Source organism: Hypanus sabinus, chromosome 14, assembly GCF_030144855.1.
Source record: "Hypanus sabinus isolate sHypSab1 chromosome 14, sHypSab1.hap1, whole genome shotgun sequence".
NCBI lineage: Eukaryota > Metazoa > Chordata > Chondrichthyes > Myliobatiformes > Dasyatidae > Hypanus > Hypanus sabinus.
The window spans coordinates 53,788,942-53,799,185 of NC_082719.1; the positions used below are offsets into that span (position 1 = coordinate 53,788,942).

A 10,244-nucleotide genomic window follows, 5' to 3' on the forward strand; every position below is an offset into this window, starting at 1 on the left:
GTCTGTGGCTTCAGATTCCAACATCAGCACTTTCTTATATCTGAATATTTTTCTTAATTTGCTTGGACATTGCGAAATATAACATTTGTTTGGGCTTTGGTTATGACAGCTACGCCCCAGTGAATAACATCCTTCTTTCAGAAGCTACCAGTTTCAGTCAACATTGCTAAGTCTTTGCTAACATTGTAGCGCAACATCGAGAGGCTGCAGTACTACATGTCACACTTTGCTTTGGATGAGGTCCTCTTTCTTTTGGGGGTGGGGAGGATAGCAGTGAAATATTTTATGGCTTTTTTTTGGCCAAATTATTCCCTAGTAGTGGGCAGAATATATCCGCTATTCAATAATACGGAAAAAAATTACTATTACTAAAATTACTTTGCCGTTTATGGGTGTTTTCTATCCCACCTTGAAATAATGATTAATTTAATACCCATTATATTGCCTGGAAAGCATTTTGAGATGAATGGTCTGAAACACTGCCTTATTTTCTCACTCCACAGATACTGCCTGACCTACTGTATTTCATTTGGATTTTTAGCATCTGCTGTTTGTTGCTCCAAAATGAATAAAGGCCTTTGAATTATTTATTTTTTAACCAAAACAGAAATGCTGAAGCATCAGGCAGCATCCATGGAAATAGAAACCATTAAAAAAGATTGCAGATTCAAAATACTAACCGTTTCTTTTTCCATGGATTATCTTTGATTTGTTGAATCATCACCACACCCCCTCCAGTATTTTCTGTTTTAATTGCAGATTTCTTGCACCTGTCATTTTATGGTTGATTTCCGTTCATATTTTTAAGTTGTTTTTGAAGTGGCCAAACGAATACCTCATACAGATTTCATTGACAGCATTGATCCCAATGGCATAGGCTTGATGGAGGACTACAGAGTGAATCCGGGCAGTTGGTTGCCGGGTTAAGACAGGACCTCCAGGGTAGTGATCCCAGGACTGCTACCCCTGCCTTGTGCTAGTGAGGCAAGGAGTAGGAAGACAGTGCAGTTTAACACTTGGCTAAGGTACATGAGGTACATGAGGTAGGGCTTCATATTCTTGGATTATTTGGCTCTCTCTCAGGCCACTGGACCTGTACAAACAAGATAGTTTGCACCTGATCTGGATGAAGGACCAATATCCATGTGGGAAATTTTGCCAGTGCCGCTTATTGGCGGGAGGTGTTCTAAACTAGTGTGGTTGGGGTGTGCGAACTTAAGTGGGAGGGCAGCAAATGGAATGGCTGTGGGGAAAGTAAATGTTAGCCTACAAGCAAAGGCAGAAATTGACTGGTTTATGAGCATGGTGTGGTTAATGTTCTAAAATCAGTCTATTTCACCGCAAGATGTAGGTAAGGCAGATGAACTTGCAGCATGGATCAGATGTTGTTATCATTAGCAAGCCTTGGTTACAGAAGAGGCAGGACTGGTAGCATGATAGAAGTAAAGGTATTAATAGGAGAGGGGTGGAAATATTCATCACAGAAAATCTCATGGCAACGCTCAGAGGACATTGGAGGGCTTCTCTAGTGAAGCAGTATCGGTAGAATTGAGTAATAAAAAATTATGGCCATGTTAATGGGACTTTATTCTAGATCTCCCAATAGTGGGATTTAGAGAGACAGCAGGCAGTTGTAAGAAATATAAGGGAACACACACAAAATGCTGGTGGAATGCAACAGGCCAGGCAGCCTCTATAGAAAGAAGTACAGTCGACATTTTGGGCTGAGACCCTTTGTCAGGACTAACTGAAAGAAGAGATAGTAAGAGATTTGAAAGGGGGAGGGAGAAGGGGAGATCTGAAATGATAGGAGAAGAGAGGAAGGAGAGGGATGAAGCTAAGAGCTGGAAAGTTGATTGGCAAAAGGGACACAGAGAAGGGAAAGGATCATGTCAACTCTACTTCTTCCTATAGATGCTGCCTGGCCTGCTGTGTTCCACCGGCATTTTGTGTGTGTTGCTTGAATTTCCAGCATCTGCAGATTTCCTCGTGTTTGTGTAAGAAATATAAAGATGTGATAGTAGCTGATTTCAGCTTTCCAAATATTGACTGGATTTCCCATACCGTATATGGATTGAATGGGATAGAGTTTGTCAAATGTATCTCCTCTTAAGGAATGAGACAGGGTAGGTGATTAGTGTCTATAGTGGAACACTTTGGACCTAGTGATCATGATTCCATTATTTTCAAGACAATTATTGAGAAAGATAGGATTGGTCCTCAGTTTGAGATTCTAAACTAGAGTATAGCCAATTCTGATGGCATCAGAAGGGATCAGGCAGATATGGATTGGGATACACTGTTCTCTAGCAGAGAGATGCTTGGTAGGAGGGAAGCCTTCAAAAATGAAATCTGAATGTTCCTGTAATAAAAAAAAATGCTAACAGGATTAGGGAACCTTAGCTATCGAAGGGTATTGAGACCCTGCTAAAGAGAAAAGTGATGCATATCAGGTATAGGCAGACAGGAAGCACTTGAGATGTATAAGAATTGCATGAAAACTCTTGTGAGAAATCAGAAGGGCCAAAAATAAGCCAAAATTGCTCTGGCAGACAAGGTAAAAGAGAATCATAGGAGTTGTCATCGCTTAGTTAAGAGAAGAAAGACAGCAAGGAACAAACTTGGTCCTTCTTAAAGATCAGCATGGTCATCTATGTATGGAGCCGAATGGGATGGGGAAGATCTTATGTGAAATTTTTCCATCCACATTTCCTCAAGAGATATAAACAGACTATACAACTGAGGCAAAAGTGTAGTGAAGTTATGGACTATATCCAGATTATGGAAAAGGAGGTGCTGGATGTCTTAAGGCAAATGAGGGTGGATTAATCTACAGGACCTAATAATGTGTCTCCTCAGACCTTGTGAGCGGCTAGTGCAAAAATTGCAGGGGCCCTGACCGAGATAATTAAAATGTCCTTAGCTGGAGAATGACAAATGTTGTTCCATTGTTCAAGAAAAGCTGTAAGAAAAAGCTGGAAAATTATCAGCCAGTGAGCCTAATGTCAGTCATAGGCAAGTTATTGAAAGGCATTCTATGGGTCAGGACATATGAGTATTTGGATAGACAGAACCTGAAACCAGTAGTACTTACATCCACAGTGATGAAGTGTTTTGAGAAGTTGGTGATGAAACCTATCAACTACTGCCTGAGAAGTGACTCAGATTTTCTTTAATTTGCCTAACAGAGCAACAGGTCCATAATAGATGCCATCTCATTCGCTCTTCACTCAACCCTGGAACATCTAGGCAGCAAAGATGCATACATCAACTACAGCTCAACATTCAACACTATCATCCCCTCAAGACTAATCAGTAGGGTCAGTAGTTACTAATCAGTAGTATTGGCATCAGTACCTCCTTGTGTAATTGGATCCTTGATTTCCACACTTGCAGACCCCAGTCAGTTCAGATTGGCAACAACATCTCCTCCACAAGATCCATCAGCATAGTACATCACAAGGCTGTGTACTTAGCCCCCTGTTCTACTCACTTTACACTTATGACTGTACGGCTAAGCATACATAGCTCCAATACCAAACTCAAGTTTGCTGATGGTGTCATAGGCTAAATCAAAGGTGGTGATGAATCAGCATACAGGATGAAAATGAAAATCTGGCTGACTGGTGCCATAACAACAACCTCTTACTCAATATCAGCAAGACCAAGGAGCTAATTATACACTTCAGAAGAAGGAAACCAGAGGACAATGAGCCAGACCTCAATGGAGGATCGAAGGTGGAGAGTGTCAGCAATTTTAAATTCCTCAGTGTTATTATTTGGACAACCTGTCCTGGGCCTAGCATGAAAGTGTAATTATGGAGAAAGCATGGTAGCACCTTTACTTCTTTCTGCATTGACAAACTTGTATAAATGTGTAGTGGAAAGAATATTTTTTGTGGCTGCATCAGAGCCTGGTATGGAAACATTGCTGTCCTTGCATGAAAAATCCTACAAAAAGTAGTAAATACAGCTTATTCCAACATGGTTAAAGCCCACTGCACCATTGAACACATTTACAAGAATTGCTGTTCTTGGAAAGCAGCACACATCATCAAGGACCCTCACCACTCACAACATGTTCCCTTCTCACTGCTACCATCAGGAAGAAGGTACAGAGGCCTCAGAGCTCACACCACCAGGCTCAGGGACAGTTACAATTCCTCAATCATCAGACTCTTGAACCAATGAAAATAATTTCACTCAACTTCACTTGCCCCATCATTGAAATGCTTCCACAACTAGTAGACTCATGTTGAAGGACTCTTCATCTTATGTTCTTGATATTTATTGCTTGCTTATTTATTATTATTATTACTATTATTATCTATTTATTTTTGAATTTGGACATCTTGCTGTCTTTTGCACACTGGTTGAATGCCCGAGTTGGTGTAGTCTTTCATCGATTCGGTTGTGGTTATTACTCCCTAGATTTATTGCACATGCTAACAGAAACATGAATCTCAGGGTTGTATATGATGATATATATGTACTTTGGTTATAAATTTATTTTGAACTTTGACTAGGGCATGGTAGGCCATGTGTAACCAGTATTAGAGTTTCTCATGGAGGTCATTAAGAAGGTTGATGAAGGAAATGTAGTTGATGTTATCTACATGGACTTTAAGGAAGGTCTTTGACAATGTCTCACATAGGAGGCTGGTCCAGAAGATTTAGTTAAAGTAGCTCATTGGATTCAACATTGGCTTAGTAGGAGAAGCCAGAGAGTGGTAATAGATGGTTATCTCTCTGAGTAGAGTCCTGTGGCTAGTGGTATGTGGCAAGGATTAGTGATAACATGAGTGGGGTGTTGTGGACAATGAGGAAGGCTACCACATTCTGATCTTGACCACCTGGGAAAATGACCTGTAAAATTGCAAATGGAATTTAATGCAGATAGTGAGGTGTTACACTTTGGGAGGACAAGCCAGCTTAAGGCATACAATGAATGGTAGGGCTCTAACGTGTACTGTAGAATAAAATGATCTAGGAATACAGATCATTAATTCCTTGAAAGTGTCATTACAAGTAAATAGGATTTTATTTTCGGCAGTTTCTAGAGTAGGTTACATGGTCGGCACAACATTGTGGGCTGAAAGGGCTGTAATGTGCTGTAGATTTCTATGTTCTATGTTCTAAAGAGAGCTTTTAAAACAGTGGCCTTCATATATTAGGATATTGAATACAGGAGTTGGGATGTTATGTTTAAGTTATACAAGATATAGGTGAGGCCGATATTAGAATATTGTGTGCATTTCTAGTCACCTATCTACAGGAAAGGTATCAAGATTGAAAGTGTGCGGAGAAAATCTGCAAGGACTTGACTGGGACCTTAATGTCTGAGTTATACAGAAAAGTTGAATAGGTTAGGACTTTATTCCCTGGAGTGCAGGTGAGTGAAGTCTACAAAGTTATGAGTGGTGTAGAGGAAGTGAACACATGCAGTCTTTCCCCCCTCAGGTTGGGTGGGACTAGAACTCAAGGTCAGAAGTTTATGGTGAAAAGTGAAATATTTCAGAGAATCTGAAGGCAGACCAGTGGGTGAGAAAAGAGTGGAATTAGCAGCCAGGGAAAGTAGTAGATGGGCGTTCAGTTGTAATATTAAAGAGAAATTTAGATAGATACATGGATGGGAGGGATTTAGGTGACATGACTAGACAGAAGATCAGGTTGGCTTGGACTTGATGGGCCGAAGGATCGGTTTCTGTTTTGTATGTATCTAGATTCTGTGATGGTTTATGCACGTAGTGAAATCTGTTTGAAGTGGCAGCAGTAACCATGCTTTTTTACAGACCTTGATGACGGAAATGATCGAACCTTCTTTATACATTATCTGGTAAATCGGCGAAGTCATGGGTTGAGACAGTATTTGTGCGGCGCTTATCTATGCAACACACCAGTATCGGCAATCAACAACTAAAGCAGCGGAAGTCGTTCCCGGTTGATAAGGGCAAACACGAAGGATTAATTCCAAAAACAAATGCGTTCTCTGCCTCTTCATTCTGAAGACGGAAAGCAAGCTGAACTCAAATTGGCGGGCATTTTGGACGATTTGAAATACTTGGGATTTTCCCCAAAAGATATAAATACTGTTATGAAACGTTTCTCCGATTAATACTCTTATTATAAAATATCAAAAAACAAGATTAGTCACCAATTTCCCCATTGATGTTTGTCAGTCACGTATTGCTGGTTTGCGAATTAGCTTTTTAGATTCAGCAACACCATTTAAGAACTACAGTAAAAATAGCAGAACTTTATGTAACCGCGAGAAGCATATGCCTCACCAATTTACACAGATCCTGCTTCATGCCAATTGATAAAACAAGCTGCTGCAGCACATCGGAAAAGCTCCCTTCTCTTAAAGTGCTTTCTTTCCACAATGGGCCAAGATTTCCTGCTGCATGGAATGTTTTGTTTTCCTTACAGACGATCTCCTGCAGTCACGCCTGCCGAGTCGCTGTCACGATTTCCAGTTTAGAAACAAAGCCTTTGGGTTTCTGGCTCTCCGGTAGATAACACGAAGGGTGCTGCGTTTCGTCTGGGCACCCTTCGCGCTTTTTGCCTGTCGTATGTCAGCCTAAAGAAAATAAACTTCTAGTTCACTTGAAGGCCAAGGTGGCAGTATTGCAACGGTGTAGGCGCTCGGTCAGTTCCGTTAAGTGTTTGCCCAAACTCTCACAGGGGATCATGTTCTGCCTTTGACGGTGAATGGCCTTGTTCAGTCCCCAGTGGAAGTTATCTTGGAAAGCAGAACAGATCTCATTTTATTTTAATTGACCATTCATTTAAACGATTTGAAAAATCACATGTACAGTAGTATCATCTGAAAGGCTGAAGAGTTAAAATTCATATCAGATGTCTGGGTGTCCTGAGTTTTCCTGTTGGCTCTGTTAGCAAATGGCCGGTTTACAACCCTGGTTGAGTGAGCATCCTCTGGTTCCCTGGCTGAACCAAAGGATAGACACTTGCTAGTCTTGATTAGGACTTCTCATCCTTTCCCCAGTCCTGATGAAGGGTCCCAGACCAAAACATTGAATGTTTACTCTTTTCCATAGATGCTGCCTGACCTGCTAAGTGAGTTCCTCCAGTATTTTGTGCGTGTTGCTTTGGATTTCCAGCATCTGCAGATTTTCTCGTATTCCTGAGACGGCTGTTTGCTCAACAATGTGGCAAACAGCAAATAACAATGATGCACTGAAATAGTGTTATTGAAATAGCAGTCATGGAGATGGGACTCTGAAGCCAATGGTGGGCTCTGTGGTAAACTGTGGAATACGTGACAATAGACAATAGGTGCAGAAGTAGACCATTCGGCCCTTCGAGCCTGCACCGCCATTTTGAGATCATGGCTGATCATCTACTATCAATACCCGGTTCCTGCCTTGTCCCCATATCCCTTGATTCCCCTATCCATAAGATACCTATCTAGCTCCTTCTTGAAAGCATCCAGAGAATTGGCCTCCACTACCTTCCGAGGCAGTGCATTCCAGACCCCCACAACTCTCTGGGAGAAGGTTTTTCCTTAACTCTGTCCTAAATGACCAACCCTTATCCTCAAACCATGCCCTCTGGTACTGGACTCTCCCAGCATCTGGAACATATTTCCTGCCTCTATCTTGTCCAATCCCTTAATAATCTGATATGTTGCAATCAGATCCCCTCTCAATCTCCTTAATTCCAGCATGTACAAGCCCGGTCTCTCTAACCTCTCTGCGTAAGACAGTCCAGACATCCCAGGAATTAACCTCGTGAATCTACGCTGCACTTCCTCTACAGCCAGGATGTCCTTCCTTAACCCTGGAGACCAAAACTGTACACAATACTACAGTTGTGGTCTCACCAGAGCTCTGTACAAATGCAAGAGGATTTCCTTGCTTTTGTACTCAATTCCCTTTGTAATAAAGGCCAACATTACATTAGCCTTCTTCACTGCCTGCTGCACTTGCTCATTCACCTTCAGTGACTGATGAACAAGGACTCCTAGATCTCTTTGTATTTCTCCCTTACCTAACTCTACACTGTTCAGATAATAATCTGCCTTCCTGTTCTTACTCCAAAAGTGGATAACCTCACACTTATTCATATTAAACGTCATCTGCCAAGTATCTGCCCACTCACTCAGCCTATCCAAGTCACCCTGAATTCTCCTAACATCCTCATCACATGTCACACTGCCACCCAGCTTAGTATCATCAGCAAATTTGCTGATGTTATTCTCAATGCCTTCATCTAAATCGTTGATGTAAATTGTAAATAGCTGTGGTCCCAATGCCGAGCCCTGTGGCACCCCACTAGTCACCACCTGCCATTCCGAGAAACACCCATTCACCGCTACCCTCTGCTTTCTATCTGCCAACCAGTTTTCTATTCATGTCAATGTCTTCCCCCTGATGCCCTGAGCTTTGATTTTACCCACCAATCTCCAATGTGGGACCTTATCAAATGCCTTCTGAAAATCGAGGTACACTACATCCACTGGATCTCTCCCGTCTAACTTCCTGGTTACATCCTCGAAAAACTCCAACAGATTAGTCAAGCATGATTTACCCTTGGAAATCCATGCCAGCGCGGCCCAATCCTATCACTGCTATCTAGATATGCCACTATTTCATCTTTAATAATGGACTCTAGCATCTTCCCCACCAACGATGTCAGGCTGACAGGTCAATAGTTCTCTGTTTTCTCCCTCCCTCCTTTCTTAAAAAGTGTGATAACATTAGCCATTCTCCAATCCTCAGGAACTGATCCTGAATCTAAGGAACGTTGGAAAATGATTACCAATGCATCCGCAATTTCCAGGGCCACCTCCTTTAGTACCCTAGGATGCAGACCATCTGGACCTGGGGATTTGTCAGCCTTCAGTCACATCAGTCTGCTCATCACTGTTTCCTTCCTAATGTCAATCTGTTTCATTTCCTCTGTTACCCTATGTCCTTGGCCCATCCGTACATCTGGGAGATTGCTTGTGTCTTCCTTAGAGAAAACAGATCTAAAGTACTCATTAAATTCTTCTGCCATTTCTCTGTTTCCCATAACAATTTCACCCAATTCTTTCTTCAAGGGCCCAACAGTGATCTTAGCTATCTTCTTCCTCTTCACATACCTAAAAAAAGCTTTTGCTATCTTCCTTTATATTCCTGGCTAGCTTGCGTTTGTACCTCATTTTTTTTCTCCCCGTATTGCCTTTTTAGTTAAGTTCTGTTGTTCCTTAAAAACTTCCCAATCATCTGTCTTCCCACTCACCTTAGCTCTGTCATATTTCCTTTTTTTTAATGCTATGCAGTCTCTGACTTTCTTTGTCAACCACTGTGGCAATATGTTCCTGTTTCAGTACTTGCTTGCTTTAGAGATGATACTCAGGGAAGCAGAACTAGGTAGACTTACTCTTTCGGAATCCGTCGCTGAAGTTTGCACACATTCTGAAATAACCTGGCCTAATTTGATCACATTGGATCAAACGATTCAGATGGTCATTAGACCACTATTAGTTATTCTTCGCACCTACCCCCATCACCACCCTATTGCGACCGCAGTTTTTCCTGGAGGTGTTCTCAGGAAGTTTTGGATCACAATAGAAGCATGGACTTTTGGAAATACATCTGCCTGATGATCTCAGTGAAGAAAACTTCATGCCAGAACAGAAAATAAATTTCCCTTTATTTGTTATATAACCAAAAGCGTACATTAAAGCAAAATATTAGTTTCAAACATGAAGTGCACAAAAGTTTACACATTTTGGTTTGTACGTTTCCAGTATTTAGTAATTTAGAATGAACAAGACAAAATCCAGGATGGATGAAAAATTTGCTGACTTTTGCTGGAAGGAATAGATCTCAACAAACAAGCAAACACTGGAGAAAAATAACGGGCAGATTTACAACTTTAACCAAAAAAAATACTGTCTGGCCAAAACTATAGAGTCTTCTCAGCAACCTTCTCTCTACTTTCTCCACTTTTCAGCTAGCTCCTTGGAATGCACAAACATTTGGTCTCAGAGCCTTCCCAATCACAACAAACAGGCTTTGACCCTCTCCTCCCTGATGTCAATCAATCATTTTTCAACCTTTGCAATTAATGTCAATCTGGTACATCAGCCTTTGATAGTGTTAGTCCAATACATCACAATCCCTGTTCATTCCCTCTCACATTCTATCCTTACTGTCCTTCCCACTGATGCCATGGTTCCTTACCTTTATCCTACCAGGTTTTCTCTACTCACCACTCCACTTTATCCCTTCCTC

At 41.4% G+C, this 10,244-nt stretch overlaps 1 protein-coding gene across 1 annotated transcript in view; it reads right to left on the reverse strand.

Moving 5' to 3' along the window:
* The window catches only part of kdr (kinase insert domain receptor (a type III receptor tyrosine kinase)), a 73,702-nt gene extending 67,172 nt beyond the window's left edge, over window positions 1-6,530 (reverse strand). Inside the window, exon 1 of the mRNA XM_059989219.1 lies at window positions 6,288-6,530. The gene's annotated coding sequence lies outside the window, so the exon portion shown is untranslated. The remainder of the gene's footprint in view (window positions 1-6,287) is intronic.
* Window positions 6,531-10,244: the final 3,714 nt, after the last annotated feature.